At 34.1% G+C, this 19,218-nt stretch overlaps 1 non-coding gene across 1 annotated transcript; it reads left to right on the plus strand.

Moving 5' to 3' along the window:
* Positions 1-4,659: 4,659 nt before the first annotated feature.
* LOC141523178 (U6 spliceosomal RNA) lies at positions 4,660-4,766 on the plus strand. The gene has a single exon (XR_012478371.1). It is a non-coding gene; the product is annotated as a U6 spliceosomal RNA (small nuclear RNA).
* Positions 4,767-19,218: the final 14,452 nt, after the last annotated feature.

The following is a 19,218-nucleotide window of genomic DNA, read 5'->3' on the forward strand; positions in this document are numbered from 1 at the left end:
ATAATAGAGGAAATTGAATAAGACAGAGATTAGATTAAGAGGCATCTAGGCTTCACCCATGGATAAAACACTGATCCTGGAGTCAGAATTATTGAATTTCAAATCTAGCCTTAGGCACTAGATGTAGGACTCTGCTCAAGTCATTTAAATCCTATTTGTCTCAGTTTCCTCATCTGTAAAATTAGGAAAATAGTACCTAGCTCCCAAGATGTTTTTGAAGGTAAAATAAGATAATATTTATAAAGTGCTAGTTCTGATGATGATGATGATGATGATAATGATTTAACTTTCCAGGGTCACATAGTTACTAAGTATCTGAGGCAGGATTTAAAATCAAGTCTTACTGACATCAGACCCAGTAATCTATCCCTAGTTTCCTCTAGGGTGGTTTTAATTTCCCTCCAAATATTCCCAGCAGAAATTCTATCATCTCTTGTTTGAACAAACTCTCTCATTGCCCCTATTCTTTTTTTGATTTTAAGTCTGGAAATCTAAATCTTCAGAGAGGAATCTGGGATTTTAGCATACTCTCCCATGTTGTTATTGCAAAGAATGACAGAAGGACAAAGAGACTGGATTCTGAGAAAATGGAATACTGAGTGTTTGTCTCACCTTGGACTGACCAACATGTATTTCATAGATTCGCATCTTTGAAATTCTCTTTTATTAATTTCCTTCAGGGATGATGGCCTGGCTCTGGGTGAACCTAACTGGTAAATTCACAAAAGATTGGTTTGGAGTTAGCCTGGCATTTTGTTCATTTACATGGAGAAAATGTAACAGAAAGCTGGTGGTCAATAGGTCTGTACATTATCTTCACAGGAGGAAACTAAATTACAATCAGAATGTTGGTTGACTGAATATACTCAGACTCAGTATAAAGAGAATTGAATGATCTTAAGAGATAATATCAAGCTAAAATAAGTTGAAATATCTCCCTGTTTGCTATAAAAAAGTTGATAAGTGGGAAAGTCTACTCATATTAAGGAATCAGTATAGCCTATACTCTGGATGATAATGCATACAGTGATAAATTATTTACTGAACAGTTCCTCCCTTTTCTAAAACTTCACACAAGTGAAGTTGCTTTGCTTTGACTTTCATTTGCCACTAATGTGTCACAGATTCCAAGATTTCGATTCATTTGACAGATTATTTTCTTCCAAGGGGATATTGAGAGATACTCTAGTTTCATTAACAAAACATGTACAAATACTCTCTAAAGGAGAATTATTTCTGCATATCAATAAATCAACAAGTATTTATTAAGTGTCTACTCTGTCTTCAGATTGTGTTAGGTACCATGGGCACAAGTGCAATGAGTGAAATAAATCATCTACCCAAAGACTTTCTATTTTAATGGAAAGAAAACAAGTATATATACAATTATAAACAGCACAGGTATAAAGTGAATAAATATAATATATGTAAAGTAATTAAATCCAAAGATAGTTTTCAAGGGGAGGGCAGTAACAGGGAATCAGAAAAGGTCTAATATCCAAGGTGATGTTCTCTTAGAACAAATCAGGGAACGTCTGGCACTACCATGGCAACCATGGACAGGACTCGAAATATAGAAGCTTTGTAAGGGTGAATTAGTTAAATATTGAACAAATATATAATTTTTAAGTTGATAATTTTGATGATGTTTTTATGTGTGTTTATGTATATATATATGTTCATATACATATATGTAAATATAGGTATATATGTGTAAATGTATGTTTCCATCTTTGACAGTAAAAAAAGTTTCCAACTTCTCTCTTAGAGGGAAGAGAGGAAATCTGATATAGAGCAAAGGAAAGATTTCATTATAGACCCACAATTAACTATATTGGTTTTATAAAACCTAATTCATGTTATGTTAAATTTCAGAGGGTGAAATATTCTGATTTTATCTCCAAATTTTGGCCTTGGCTTCTGATTGAGATTTTCCTTCCTTTCCTTTTGATTACAGATGACAATTTAAAGTCTCTTGTTGTGCTTCAAAGAATTAGACTAAGAGAGTTAGGAACTATGGAAGTCTGGATATTCTGGCAAATTCAGTTATGTTTGTTAGCTTTACTTAATTGATTTCCCCCTTTCTTAATTTTTGTTACATGGTATATCTTTGGGGGAATTTAGGAGGGAGAATATATTTGGACACAAACAAAAGCTATAAATAAAAACTCAGAAAAAAAAGAAACGAAAAGAATCATATAAAGATTTATTAGTGAAGTGGTAATATAGTTTTATTACCTTTCAAAGGGGAAAAATGACTACATGTTGGCCCTAAACATTCTCAGATTTCCAAACAGAAGCAGGTTCTCAAAGTATTGATTTGCTCCAGTGACTCCAATGCAATTATTATTCTCTGCAAAAGCCTGAAGAGTGCTTTCTTCAGAAGATTTATATTGACCAGTCACCAATCTGCAGATTAGAATTATAGTCCACAAATAAATTTGTACAGAAAATCACACTTTTCTTTTTTTTTTTTTTTTGCAAGGCAAACAGGGTTAAGTGGCTTGCCCAAGGCCACACGGCTAGGTAATTATTAAGTGTCTGAGACCGGATTTGAACCAGGTACTCCTGACTCCAAGGCCAGTGCTTTTATCCACTATGCCACCTAGCCGCCCCCGAGAAAATCATCACTTTTCAATGCATAGCTATAGTTGAAAGAGATCAAATTCCACAGAAACAAAATATTAGGTAGGTTTTTGTTGGTGTTTTTTTTTTTCTTTGATTTTCTTTTGTGGCCTGGATGTGTAATTTTTATCTTACAAGAAGCTTTTTATTTCAATACTGATCTCCAAACACTCTGAAGCATTTATAGTCTTAGAAATTTGCCTGAAAATATTGAAAGGTTAAATGATTTTCCATGGGTCATATAGCCAATAAATATCAGAGGCAGAATGTGAACCCCCTTTTATTTGAGTCTGAAGCTAGCTAAATCTAAAACATTAGCCTGTGCTGTCTCTCTGAAACACTGTCTTATTAAAATATCATGGTTTGTAACCTTGGTCATTCTCCCCTCAGCCAATGAGTGTTATATTGACCTTATCCAAGACATTGAGGAGAATAGGAAGGAAAGTGTATTGGAAAAAGTTAGTCCTCTGAGAAAACATGTTTATTGAAGAGCTGTTGCATTTTTATCACAGTAATAAGTTTTTTTCTTGTTCTGACAGATAATTAGAATCATGAAAATCCTGTTTATTTAAGAAGTTTTTGCTCCTCTCTCGGTCAGTGTTTTTAAATTATCTGTTTTACATAGGAAAACAAGACTTCTTATGTAAAAGATATCAAGCCCACCATCTCTAAGTAGCTATAGAATCACAGCCACAAAAAAAAAATTGCCTCCACTCTGTTTTAATAATGCTTATAGATATACTGTACTTACAACTTTTCAAAATATCTTAAAATTCATTTCATCTTTATAGAATGTTTTAATAAGAATCACATAAATTCAAAAAAAATTATTAAGAATGGACTACTCTACTATGTGCTAGGTATGATGGGAGCTGGAAATACTCAAAAGCTCTATGTTCTCCACCATTGTGGGTGGTTCTCATAGAATCACATCTGGCAATGCATCCATGCCTTCTCATTCTTTGCAATTCTTGTCCATTTTTCTCCCACAAGTTTACAATAGTGTGTACTCTAATATGTACAGAGATCCTCCCTTATTATCTTCTTATAAAAGTAAACATTTATATAGTGCATTAAGTTTTACAAAGTACTTTTACAAATAACTCACCTGGTCCTTACAATAACTCTGGGAGATGAATATTCCCTGAAATGTAGAAATCAGAGGTTAATATAGGATCATATAGCTAGAGTGAGAGACTAGATTTCAACCCATTTCATCCACACTCCAGGGCCATCCACTATCCAATGTACATGAAGCTCCCTCTATGTCTTGAGGACAACCAATGATTGAAACTAGTACCTTCTTCAGTTTAACAAGCACATCTTTTTCATTGGTCATTTCTTTGATGAGATCCCTTAATAGGGTTCTTCTTCAGTATTATTTGTTATGCATTATAACCTACCAACTACAAGCCTCTCATTGTCTCCTGAATACTATTCTTAATTATTCATAAACTATAGTGTTCCGCATCTCATTAGCTAGGTGGTATAGTAGATAGAGACAGGAAGATCTGAGTTCAAATTCAATCATATATTTACCAACCTGTGTGACCTAGGCAAATCACTTAACCTGTTTATTTCAGTTTCTTCAACTGAATAATAGCATCCACCTCATAGGATTGTTGTGAGGACCTAATGAGACAGTAAAACAAATAAACAAAATAAAAACACCCAACATTAGGCTGGGCACCATATAAATGCTTAGTCCCTTCCCCTTCTGTTCCCCACCACTCTAACCTATAGACCAAATCTGGAAGAATAATGGCTTTAAAAAAGATGATCAAACTTCTTAAAAGTGCTAGGAAGGGCACTGTATTTAAATTCAGGAAGATATGGGTAAAATCCTGCCTCCCACCCTTTGCTTACTTTGTGATATCATTTAAGACATTTCATTCTCTGAGTCACAATTGTATCATTTGTAAAATGAGTGGTGGACTTGATGTGCCTAAGATTTCTTCATTTTATAGTTGATAAAACTGAGATTCAGAGGACTATTATCACATTAAGTTTTTTCATTTATAAAAGAAAGATTTTGTGCTCACTTCGGCAGCACATATACTAAAATTGGAACGATACAGAGAAGATTAGCATGGCCCCTGCACAAGGATGACACGCAAATTCGTGAAGCGTTCCATATTTTTTTTAGGAGATAAAAAATAAATAAAAGGAAAGATTTCATTTATTTTGAATTTTACAATTTTTTCCCCTATTCTTGCTTCTCTCTCCCACCCCCTACAGAAGGCAGTCTTTTAGTCTTTACATTGTTTCCATAGTATACATTGATCTAAGTTAAATGTGATGAGAGAGAAATCATATCCTTAAGGAAAAAAAAAATAAAGTATAAGAGATAGCAAAATTACATAGTAAGATAACTGGGTGTTTTTTAATTAAAGTTGATAGTCTTTGGTCTTTGTTAAAACTCCACAATTCTTTCTCTGGATACCCAATGGTATTCTTCATTGCAGAGAACCCCAAATTGTGCCTGATAAATGAGCAAGTCCATTAAGGTTGATCATCACTCCCATGTTTCTATTAGGGTGTACAATGTTCTGGTTCTGCTCATCTCGCTCAGCATCAGTTCATGCAAATCCTTCCATGCTTCCCTGAATTCCCATCCCTCCTGGTTTCCAATAGAACAATAGTGTTTCCATGTCATACATATACCACAGTTTATTAAGCCATTCCCCAACTGATTAGACATTCACTTAATTTCCATTTCTTTGCCACCACAAACAAGGCTGCTATGAATATTTTTGTACAAGTGATGTTTTATTAACCCTTTTTTCATCATCTCTTCAGGGTATAAACCCAGTAGTGATATTTCTCGATCAAAAGGTTATGCACATTTTTATTGCCCCTTTGGGTGAAATTCCAAATTGTTCTCCAGAAAAGGTTGGATGAGTTCACAGCTCCACCAACAATGTGTTAGTGTCCCAGGTTTCCCACATCCCTTCCAACATTGGCTCACTGTCCTTTCAGGTCATATTGGCCAGTCTGAGAGGTGTGAGGTGGTACCTCAGAGATGCTTTAATTTGCATTTCTCTACTAAGTAGTATCACACAACTTTTATAAAAGAATTTTAATCTAGTTCCCATTGACTACAAGTGAGTGGTGCAAGCCCAAACTTATACTGAGGGATTCTGAACCCCAAATTCTCTAATTCTAGAGTTTGGACTCTACCCTGGGCCATTCTATCTCTCATTCAGTTTGGATTCTATTATCCTATGACATTTTCACTCAGAAATCCTTTGCACTGGTGAATATTTCTTTGTGTAAGCTTTACATACACATTCAATTTCCTGAGTAATCAAAGAGTTTTGAAAAAAGTATGAATCCAGTAAGCCTGAAAAGAGTTTTTATATATTAACAGATGGTACAACTAGTATTTCTGATAAAGGACTCATTTCTAAAATATATAGAGAACTAAGTCAAATTTATAAGAAAACAAGTCATTTCCCAATTGATAGATGGTCAAAAGATAAGGAAAGGTAATTCTCATGTGAAAAAAAATTAAGTATCTATATAATATGAAAATTGTTCTAAATCATTATTGATTAGGGAAATGCAAATTAAAACAACTCTGAAATGCTTCCTCACACCTCTCAGATTGGCCCAATATGACTAAAAAGGAAATGATCAATGTTGGAGGGAATGTGGAAAAACTGGGACACTAATGTATTGTTGCTGGAGTTGTGATATGAGCAATTTGGAATTATGGCCAAAGGGCAATAAAATTGTGTATGTCCTTTGATCCAACAACACTACATCCCATAGAGAACACCAAAAAAAAGGGTAAAAAAACTCACATGTACAATACTATTCATAGCAGCTCTTTTCATGGTAGTAAAGAATTGGAAATTAAGGGAATGCCTATCAATTAGAGAATGGTTGAATAGATTGTGGCATATGAATGTGATAGAACATTGTTGTTCTATAAGAAATCATGAGGCATGGGATTTCAGAAAAACCTGGAAGGACTTACATGAACTGAGTCAAATGAGCAGAATCAGAAGAGCATTATAACACACTAACAACACTGGGTGATGATCAGCTATGTGGACTTGTTCATTTCAGCAGTACAATAATCAAAAACAATTCTAAAAAAACTTGATGAATGAAAAAATACCTTCCATGTCCAAAGAGGGAAAAATGTGGGAGTTTAAATGTATACTGAAGCTTGCTATCTTCCAATTTTTAAAAGTTATCATGTATTATATCATTTTTTTCTCTCTAATTTTTTCCTTCTATTTGGATTTGACAAGATAGTATTTACCCAGGTAGAGCCTATATTAGATTTCTCTCTGTCAGGGGGAGAGAGAGAGAAGGGAATGAGAAAAATGTAAAACTCAAAACTTAGCAATGTAAATGTAAAACTCAAAACTTGTTGCATGCATGTTGTTGGAAAAATAAATAAATAAAAATACTTTTTAAAAAAAAGAATTAACTGGGGGTGGCTAGGTGGAACAGTGGATAAAGCACCAGCCCTGGAGTCAGGAGTACCTGGGTTCAAATCCAGTCTCAAACACTTAATAATTACCTAGCTGTGTGACCCTTGGGCAAGCCACTTAACCCCATTTGCCTTGCAAAAACCTAAAAAAAAAAAGAATTAACAGATGGAAAAATATTTTCTTCTCAAATGTACATGAAGAAAACATTGATGTTTTCAATATCTTTAACATTACCTACTTGATTCTACTACTTTTCCTATTGAATAAAGAGCTAAACATAAATGTTTTTGATATTATATCTGGACATCCCCAGAGAACAAATGGAAGGATTGTCCTATTCATGGTGCCGACAATCTGAATTAGCAACTAAACAAATGGTTTGCATGTATAAGGTCATCAGACATCCCAGATTCCCTAAGAGAGCCCCAGTCTCAATTTCACATCTCATTTTCGCCTCCTGACTGCCCCATAGTCCTGGAATTCATTCCCAGATCAAGACTTGGCTCCTGCCTAGAGCCAACCAACTGCCGGAAAGGAAAGGAGCCAGAATCCATAAGACTTGGAAAGGGAGATAAGCCTGAAGGGTAAATCAACCAGCCAACAGGTAATATGTTTTTCCCTAATTGGAAGAAGGGAAAATTTGCATGAAGTTCTTCACATTCTCAAAATAAGATCACAAGGTAGACTAACAGGTATTGTGTTCTGGAGCTGGAGTTTTTGTACTTGTTTTTGTTATTTTTGGGGGGTCACAGATCCCTCTGACATAGATTTCATGGAGCCTGTGAGCACCTTTTTCAAATTATGCTTTTAAATGCACAGAATAAAATGCACAGGAAACTTGCCTCTCTATACATATATTCTATTAACCTTTGTTATTTTTTTCTCTATCTCTATAACTATATTGATATCTATATATGCTTTCCTATTTCTTTCTTCGGAATATGTTCTAAGAAGGATGCTTTCTCCCCTTTTTCTTCTTCTTCTATTCCCTTTACTCTTTCAACAACTGTCTCCAACTTTTTTGCTGTTACAAAATGTGAGAATACAGTAAAAGGGAGAAAAAAGAGACAAAAGAAAAGCAGAACTTCAAAAAAGACAGTTCTCAATGAGCACAGAACAACTCTGAGCTTAATCTACTTCCAAATCTTTATATCATTCACGCTATAAAAATCTAAAGGGGCCAAAATAATACCAATGTTGTGTGTCATGGAAGGTAAATAAAATGGGCTGAAGGGCATATAAGGCATTGAAAAACATTATCTAGATGAAAAAAAATCATCTAAACTAAAACAGCTTTATTAGGACTGTAAGCACCTTAAGCTGATTTCCCTGCAATGACAGAAGTAGGAAGAAAGGAATCTTCCCTTTCTACTTATATGACTTGGAACTAATCAATGAGCTTTGGGATTTTTTTTAACCTTTAAAATAAGAGGATTGATCATATGACCTTATAATGTTCCTTTCAACTCTAAACTCTAAGTTCCCAATGAATCAATCAATATTAAAACATTTGCTATATTGTAGATATTAAAAAGTATCAGTGAATCAAATTAAAAAAAGAATTCCTATCCTCAAGGAGCCAATATTAAATTTGGGGAGACAATCTATATATGAAGACATTTAAACAAGACAGAGAAAAAAAAATGCCTGACAGTATGTCTAGGAATCAAATTCAACTTCTATGAGGTTTCCTACACCTTCCTACGGTTCTTCTTACCTGAATACTCAAAACCTGTTTGAGAAAAATATCTTCCACCAAAACTACTGAGTTGTAGATTTCCACTAAGCAGAATTTCCTCTCCTAGGGAAAGAATCCATGACTAAGGATAGTGAAAGTTTATTCCAGTGAGAAAATTCTCCTGTCCTTGGTCAAAAACTGGATCTTAATCATTTTTCCTAGACTTTCAGCTGAAGATACAGAAAAAAAAAAAACTAGAATTCCTCAAATACTAAACATGTCCATTTCTTTAAAAAAGATAAAGAGAATTTTCTCAGACCTTCACTAGGATGAGAGAAAGTATCTAACCACAAAACAGATATCCTTGTCTCCTTGGGAAATATCTTGTTTTGGTGCAGATTCAGCATTCAATTTCAATAGAAATTATTGTTCCTGGTAGTGCAGTGGAAAGAATCCTTATCTTAAAGTCAGGAAGACCAGTGTTCAAGTTCCTCAGCCATTATTGTCTCATCTTAAAATGGAAATAAGAATAATAACCTTACCTCTCACAGTTACTATGAGAATGAAATGAGTTAACGTATTAGAGCATGCTGTGAAACTTAAAGCATTACGTAAATGCTATGATGATGATGATTAGTAAGTAAATATCAAGACCCTTATCAACGTGTGTTAGAACACCCATCAATTTCAGTTCAATATACAAAATTTTAAAAAGGTAGAAGCTAACCATTCACCATCTTGCTCAGAAACCTATTTAGTTTTTATGATCAATAGAAAAATTACATAGGTTATCAAGAGCCCAGAATAGAATGAGGGGAAAGGAGTGCGTTAGATTGCCTTTGGAAAATTCCACCAGTATACATTAGATCTTGTATACACCTATGAGGCAGGGATGATCATAGTCACTAGAAAGCAGAAGATCATACAAAAGGGCAAAGGAGAGATGCATGGTAGGCTAAAGTGAGATACAACAGATTCCAAAAAAGGCACTTAAACAGTGTAATCATTTATGTGATGATATCAAAAAAAATATAATTAGAAAAAAATCTGCTAATTAGATGTTAGGAAATCATAGTAGTTCCATTGATGGAGATGCAGGCAAGAGAATGTTAGGAAGATGCCAACACACATGGATGAACCTCAAGGATAAAATACATAAGAAGATTCGAGAAAGAAATCTTAAGTAAGGATAGAAAAGTATTAATAATTGTGATCTGCACTTTTGGATGGAATGCTTTTATTGATGAGAACACATATCCTTTGGATCAATTCTATCAATCAATCAAATTTATTTACCACCTACTATGCGCCAGACAGTTTTAGGCATTGAGTAAAAAAATAAAAATGAAACAGTAGCTGTCCTCAAGGAATTTATAAATTAATAGATAGAAAATAGCATGTATATATTTATAAGTATATGCAAGAAAACTAAATAAATACAGGATAATTTTTTTATGGAAAGGGTAATAGGTGCTGGAGAGATAAGAAAGAATAGACACATACCCCCCCACACACACACACATACAAACAGCATCTAAATAAATACAGTGTTAGGGAGAGCATTAGCAGTTGGGGGAAGAACAGAAAAAACTTTCTATAGAAGGTGCTGTTTAAACTACATTTAGAGGAAATTAGAAGATTCTGTGAGATTGGACTGAGGAAGGATCAAACTACAGGCATAGAAAACAACCACTTCAAGGCAAAGAAACAGTAGATTGGAGGCCATGTTAGAACATAGAAAAGACCAATTTAACTGGACCTTAGAATGCAGGAAGGAAAAAAGGTATATAAATGACGAAGATAAATTGCAGACAATTTGTGAAGGGCTTGAAAAGAATACTACAAAAACTACTTCAAAAGAGTCATTTTTATTTTGTCCTAGATGCAATAGGGAACCAATGGAGTTTCTTAAGTAGTGTAATGGTATGGCCCATATCTGTACTTAAGGGAAATCACTTTGACAGTGAGAGTAATTATTATTTTATATTATATGAATAACCAATTATTTAATTATGTTTAAGACTTCTCTCTATTTCCTCATTCAGGGCCGAGCTCTTATAAGTCAGTCTCTGAAGGACATTACTGATAGATGAGATTGTCTAAATCCTCTGAGAACATGTTCCTGGATTTTGGGCATGACCTTTTCCAACAAGAAGACCTTACTTCTGTTTAGAGTATAAACAGAATCTAATCTAAGTGAATTGCAGCTCTGAAATAGTAAGTCTATGCCCTTGCAACCCTTTATTAGAATTTAGGGTAACCCAGCTTGTGAAGGGGAAAAACAAACAGAGTAGATTCCTTTGTCTGGATTGCTACAGGCATCTGAATCTCATGATCAAGTCACTTCTCAAAAGGAGGACCTCTCATTTGAAAGTTCACCCCCTCAATAATTATTCACCAATCAAGGTTGATTTTCACCTATTGTGGCAACCATTTTTATAAATATATTTAAGCATTCGGTGATCTCCTTGACTTTGTCTATGTTTACTGAAACCATTAACCATCAATTTATTGATTATCAGCTAGCCTAATTAATAAATTAATTAATTATTAATTGACCAGAAACTCTATCCCTTGGACTTTTCATTCATGTCAACAGATACTTGGAAGCAACCAACAGTAAGAAAAAATTTGATACAGGAAAAACACTTAGTAGATCATTGACATATAGTCAAGGTGAAAAATGATGAGGATTTGTACTAAGGTAACAGCTATATGAGTAGACAAATTTGAGAGATATATGGAGGCAGAAACAACAAAATTTAGCTACCGATAGTCCTAAAGCATAAGTCTGACCATGTTACTCTTCTTCTCAATAAATTTTAGTGGCTCCCTATTGCCCCACAAATAAAGTACAAACTCCTCAGTTTGGCAAAAGCCTTTCAGAATGTTTCCACTCTACCTTTCTAGATTTATTTTCCATCATTACACTCATAAATTCTACACTGTATTGGAAAACTCAGTTCCTTAACATTTCATCTCCCATGCCTACTCCTTATTCTGCCCCTTCATCTTTACTTTTTTGAAATTTCTAGTCAAAGCCCAATTCAGTTGCTACTTTCCATGCAAGCCTTTTTTCTGATTTACCCAATTGTTATTGTTACAACCTCCAAAAGGAACTTGCATTTACTTTGCATAAATTTCATATTTACTTACCTGCATGTGATAGAATGGGGACTTTTTAACTGAACTAGACAAATATAGAGAGTTATAGAGCAAGGATTTACATGATAAAAGAAAGCAATAGGAAGTTTCCTGAGCAAGTAATGAAGAATGGTTTGGAGAGGAGAAAGCCAAGAGACAGAATTAGGATGTTACTTATTATAAAATACCAGGGAAGAGAATGAGGGCTTGAACTAGGATGTAAACAGTGAAAGGAAAAAGAGGAGGGAATAGGAATAATAATAATAATAATAATAGCTAATGTTTATATAGTGATTACTATGGACCAGGGACTGTGCTAAGGTCTTTACAAGCAATATTTCATTTGACCCTCACAACAACTTTGAGAGATAAATCCTCTTATTATCTCCATTTTATAGTTGAGGCAAACAGAGGTTAAGTGACTTGTTCAGGATCACACAGTCAGCATCTGATGTCAGATTTTAATTCATATCTTCCCAATGAAGAATATTTCAGAGTTAGAATTCACAAATAACTTCCCTGCTTCTCTATCCTGGCAGTTATCTTAATTACATAGTTGCATGATACTATTAACTACAAGAAATGCCCATTTTTCTTTCCCCCAATCAGAAACTTTCTTATCTGCTTTACTTTGTGCTCCAAGTTTCTGTACTTGCATCCCTTCTATTTATAATGTTTTGCTGAATCTTGTGTTAAATGAAATGTCCATTCAATCATTTCAAGAACAACTATCACAAGACAAGATTAGACACACTACTTTCTGATACGGCTTGGCTTCTGGAACCTTTTAGTGCAGCTACAAATATCAGATTACATCAGAAACTGTTTTCTATTCTTTCAGTACAATTTCAGGGAGAAAGAAAGAGAGCATTTAAACATAATTTAACAATTACACATACAGATATACCCATACATTTATATGAATAGATATGTACTACATATGTAAATAGATAATAGCTCCATCATACATACATATACACACATGCATTGCTCCACCAAAGAATAATTGTGGGCTCATCCAGGCATATTTATTATCTTGGTGAATTTTCTTTTCCAATTAGGTTGATTCAAAAAAAAAGAATTCATATTGCAGACGTTCTCACAATAGGGTGTCTTTCAAAAGTATAGGTCATCCCCATCAGGACATATGCTCTAGCCTGTTCTCCAAAAACAGTCCCAGCAAGAAATAAGCATGAATATTTTTACTCATGGGAGATGAAGATCTGTATAAATAGAATTTAATTTTTGCCATACAGAAAATACATTTTCCTTACTACAAAGGCAAAATAATACTTCTTATGCTGTGTTGAAATACATTGAATTTTAAGAGTCAAAATATTCTTTCCCTAATTCTTCTTATTTATCTACATGCAAAAAAAAGGGAAATAGGTGAAAATATTGACTCAAAAATGCTCTTTTAATCAATGAAGTAATTTCTTAAGTTACTTCCAGGAGGACACAAGAATAGGACTCTATGCAGGTTCTAAACTCTAGGCAAATGAATTTCCTGTTTTTGTTTGTTGGGGGAGGGGTTAGGATTTTTTTTTTGCAAGGCAATGTGGTTAAGTGGCTTGCCCAAGGCCACACAGCTAGGTAATTATTAAGTGTCTGGAGGTCAAATTTGAACTCAGGTACTCCTGACTCCAGAGCCGGTGCTCTATCCACTGCGGCACCTAGCTAACCCCTCCTCTTTTTTTTTTTATAAGAACAGTATTGTAGGGGCAGCTAGGTGGCATAGTGGATAAAGCACAGGCCTTGGAGTCAGGAGTACCTGGGTTCAAATCTGGTCTCAGACACTTAATAATTACCTAGCTGTGTGGCCTTGGGCAAGCCACTTAACCCCATTTTCCATAGCTCCCACAAAAATAGGTTCCCACATATGTAAAGTTGGGATAAGAATACCAATGGTATCTACCTAAAAGAGTTTTTATGAGGCTTCAGTTCAATCCATAAATATTTATTAGATTTCTATCTCATGCCCAGGCACAGGGGATATAGAGGCAAATCAAAGAATTTCCTATTTTCAGAGCTTACATTAACCAAAGAGAAATAACTACATAGATAAATAAATATATAAAGAATAAATGCAAAGTAATTGATTTGGAAGAAGGAAAAGAGGAGAGCAGAATATTAAATGACAGAGAGAGATTAGAAAAGGCTTAAATATATATAAAATGCATTGTAAACTTTTAAACACCATATAGTTTTCATTTATTATCCCCTATTCACAACATATTAATATAGTATTGAATACATAAATATTTGATTGAAACATATAATGCTCAACCTCATTAAAAATTTACCTGCTGGGCAATAAATCCCCCAAGTATTTTTTATATGTATCTGTGAAATAATACTATGATCTGTGAAATAATACTATGTAAAGATCACATTGAACATAAGTGAAAGGGGATATCCTTGAGAGGCTGTGAAATTTCTATTACTGGACATCCTGGAGCAGAAAGACAATGACTTGTCATAGGAGATATTATAAAAAAGATTTTCTGTGTAATTATACTCTAAATAATACCTAAGAAATTATGACTTTAAAGTTCCCTTCAACTCCAAGATTACAGAAAACTGTGCAATTTTTTTTAACTCATAGGGATGTCCTAACACCCTTGTTCACTGTCTATTCTGATTTTGCATGCAGCTTAAAAAATTTTGTTTGATTAACTTTCTCTGATTATTAGACATAAATTAGGGCCTGTGATGAATGTAAATTTTATATTTTTGATGTTATATCTATGGTTTTGTTACATTCATAATTATAATACTCCAAAATAAAGTCATTCAGGCTAAATAATTATAAAGTCCATAAAAACATATAGGCAAAACAGACAGCTCTTTTCCTTTGTTGACTCTGTGTTTGGCAGACAAGGCTTTCAGTTTTTTAACAGATGAATGCTTGATACTCTGCATGAGTCCTTGAGTCATTTTCCTTCTGCTGCCTTAGAGTTACTATTAAATCCTTCTACCAGTTTGTAGGCTGATATAGAAATTCCCCCACCAGAAGTTCAGGTATCAATAAGTGAACCATATCCAAAAACAAGTAACCTCCCAAAAGAACCCCAAACTTTTTCACCACATCTGGGTCTGTTTAGAAATTTTCCCCTCCTACAACTGTTATCAAGCAAGCCCATTCTTAGGGGATTTAATTTTGTCCACTTTGAGCATGTTTCATCCTTCATATGACCCCTCTCCCTTATAATGAGTGGATTCCTCATAACTGTTAAGAATTTATATTTATATTTATATTGCTTTATAGTATGTGTACATATGCTTTGTTTGCCTACTCACTGTGTCACATAATAGAAAAGCTCATCATTATATCAACTTCTTAGTACCAGCTCTCTATAAATTCCCAAACACAGGTATTCATTTTGACACAGGCCAAATAAATCATGGTAAAATAAAAGGGGATGATGGAAGGAGAGATTGTTTGACTTAAAAATGAAGTTTTTTTTGAGGTTGATGCTTTTTTGTTTTCATATCATAGACATTTCTGGGTATGTCCCCTAGCTGTACTATAGTGGAAAAAAGAATGATGAGTTAAAGGCCTGAATTCATACCCTGCCTTTGATGCTTGCTATCTGTATGACTTTGGACAAGTCATTTAATCTCCTTGGATCTCAGGTTACTCATTTATAAAATGAAGGGATTGGGCTAGATAACCTCTATGGTCCTTTCCAAATATATATCTATGATCCTATAATCTGATGATATGCTGTTTTCCAACCCCTTCCCTTGTAAAAGAAGAAAGAAAAAAAGAAAGGAGAGAGAGAGAGAGAGAGAGAGAGAGAGAGAGAGAGAGAGAGCAGAAAGAAGAGAGAAATAAAAGAAAAAAAGAATGAATGAAAAATGATTGAGAAAACAACTAATTCAATGACTATATCTATGAAAACATTCTGTTTTTCTAGTTGCCTACTTCTCCACCAAAAGGAGGGAAGTATGTTTTATTATGTGTTCTCTGAAACCATAATTATTTTTAAATGCCAAGATTTTTCTTTCCATTAATGATCTTTAAATTTATAATTTTGTAATTACCTATTGTTCTACTGAATCTTTTTCACTTTGAATTAGCTTGTGCAAATCTTCCCATCCTACTCTGACTTCTTCAATTCATAATTATTTTTACGTATAATAGCATAGCATTGCATACATTGACTATGATTTCTTCATTCATTTCCTAATTACTGTTATCGAATTGGTTTTTAAGGGTAAAGATAATTATCTGTTCTTTTGAAGATGATGCGAGGCTACCATAATTTTTCTCTATCTGATGATGATAGGTGTAGGGTCACATAGCAAGACAGATGGTGAAGTATGACCATGGTAAGTAAATAAAAGATGTTTCTCCCATAACAATTCCTAGGTATTCTTCCCCTTAATCTTCTCTCCTTCCTGTTTTTACCTTCCCGCCTCTGTTCTACCTTCCCTCAGGTATCTAGGGGAGGTACTATTTTATTTCTTTATTTAATAAACTTTAGATTTGAAAGAATTTTTGCAATTATAATCACTTACATTTTTATTGCATTTAAAAGATTTTAGAGATGCTTTTCTCACAGTACTTCTGTGGGGTAAACATTTTAATCTCCAATTTCAGATAAGGAAACTGAGACTCAATGAGATCAAGTCAATTGTCTGACAAAGCTAGTAAGTAGAACCGGGATTCAAATTAAAGTCCTCTGACTTCAAATCCAGTTCTCTTTTTTATTAGACCAAACCTCAAGAAAGTACAAGAAAGAAACTTTACAAGAAGGCTTAGTAATATGTAAGGAATATTGATCAGGGAGTGTTTTCTCAGATAAGTATAGGTATACTTCCACCCCTATAGATATAGTTGATTTTGTTTTTACATTTTATCTGTTCATAGGGCAGGTGAGAAAAGCAGAGAGGACACATACACACACACACACACACACACACACACACACACACACACACACACACAAGCATACACAGTGAGTCTCTTGTCTCACTTTTGTAGGCCAGTGCAAGGGATTAACTCCTCCCATAAGAATTCATCTTCCCAAGATTTCCAAACATATAATTATTTTATAGGTCAACCCTATCAGAAACCAATCAAGAGTTTATCTTTATTCTCCTAAGTTGTGATGGGTCTGTTCTATGTGGGAGAGATATATTTATCATTGAACTACTAGATCAATCCCTTATATCTATTTTATTCTTGATAATATAATTAATGATGTTTCTAATAAAACATTAATAACAGCAATTATATCACTCTTTAAGGTATGCAAAGTATTTTACAACTATGATCGCATTTGATTCACACAACAACCTTGGGAGGTAAGTACTGTCATCATCTCCACTTTACAGACAGTAGTTAAGTAAGTTAACCAGGATCACATAGCAAGTAATTTGGCTAAGACGAAATTTGAGCTCATTGCTCTAGATCTGTAATAATTCAATAGTCTTCTAATTGGTTGCCCTAATTCAAATCTCTCCCCCTCTCTAGTCCATCTCACATACTTGACAAAGTGTTATTACTAAAGCCCAAGTCTGACATGTCTACTCAATAAACTCCAACAACTTTCAGTTTTTTTGTAGGGTCAAATATAAACTTTTCTCTTTGGTTTTTAAAACACTACTTCAATACACCTTTCCAAGTCCTCTTTCCACATGTTTCTGTTAACTAAATTGGTTTCCTTGCTATTTATAATGAAAATCATTTTCCATTTCTGTACTTTATGTTGACTGATCCTATACCTTGGATGAAATTCTTCTTTGTCTTTTTAATATAATTTCCTTTATAATTCAGTTCAAATATCACCTTCTCCATGAAGTCCTTTATCTTTCCATCAAGTAGTGCCCTCTTGACAAATAGTATTTTGCATTTATTTTAATGTATCTTTTTATTTATGTATGTACATGCACTCTCTCCTCAATAGCATTCATATAAATTCCTTAAGGAAAGAAACTTTTGTTATCTTTATATCTTGTGTGCCTACCATGCTACTTTGCACTCAGGTAGATAACAAATGATTGATAATTACTTGATAGATTGATACAAATGATATGTGATCTCATACATGTACATGTCATATCCTAAGTTGAATGTGAGCTCCTAGGGAACAGAAATTGATATATTTTTTTACTTTGCTGAGCACAATCCTTAGCACACATTAATTAATGTTTGCTAATAGAAAGAAGAATTGCAAGGATGGATGGATAGAATGAGGTCCTTAACTTAAGTAATCATATGAATGGAAAGATGAAGATAAATGAAAATGATGTGGAGGTAAAAATGGATAAAAAGTGGCATCAAATTGGATATTGTAGGTGAAGAAGTATGAAGAGTTGAAGAGAATTCCAAGCTTGAAAATTTAAGTGACCATAGTGAAGGCACCATGTATAGAAATAGGAAAGTTTAGAAGAGTATGATTGGCAAGATAGGAAAATCAATGAATTTATGTATGTTGAATATGAGGTGCCTGGGGGTTATCTCACTGGAGTTTTCTAAGAGTTAGTGATGTGAAACTGAAGAAATACATGAACTTGATGTCTGAATTTGGAAGTTTTCTGTGTAGAGTTGATAATTGTGCTCACAGGATCTAATAAAATCAACATATGGGAAAGAGAAGGGGTCCATGATAGAAACTTGAAGAATATCCAAGCATAGGGGGTTGGATGAGTATGATAATGCAGCAAACAAGATGAGAAGGAGCAGGGGCAGCTAGGTGGCATAGTGGATAAAGCACCGGCCCTGGAGTCAGGAGTACCTGGGTTCAAATCTGGTCTCAGATACTTAATAATTACCTAGCTGTGTGGCCTTGGGCAACCCACTTAACCCAGTTTGCCTTGCAAAAACCTAAAAAAAAAAAGATGAGAAGGAGCAGAGAGAAAGAACAATCTCTGAATATTCAGGAGATATCATGCCATGAATACTCAGAGTAAAAAAAGAGTATCAAATGGGGAATCAAGAATCTCAAACACTGGAGAGAAACCAAGAAAAATGGCTGAAAAAAGTCATTGCATTTAGCAATCAAGAAGTTAGGTGAGATATTAGAAGAAAGAAATTTGAATTGAGTTGAACAGGCTAGGGTGTATGAATGTTATGGAGTACTATTCCATAAGAAATCATAAGCACCCTAACTTTAGAAAAGCCTGAAGAGACTTGCACAAACTGATTCTGAACTAGGAAAATTTTTACACATTAACAGCAACATTATGAAATGGATCAGTTCTGCTGAACACAACTTTTCTCAGCAGTTCAGTGATCAAGGGACAATTCTGAGAGACCTGTTATGGAATTTGTCATCTAAAATTTCATTTTTTTTTTCTCAAGGGTTTTTTCCT

This window comes from Macrotis lagotis, chromosome 4, assembly GCF_037893015.1.
Source record: "Macrotis lagotis isolate mMagLag1 chromosome 4, bilby.v1.9.chrom.fasta, whole genome shotgun sequence".
NCBI lineage: Eukaryota > Metazoa > Chordata > Mammalia > Peramelemorphia > Peramelidae > Macrotis > Macrotis lagotis.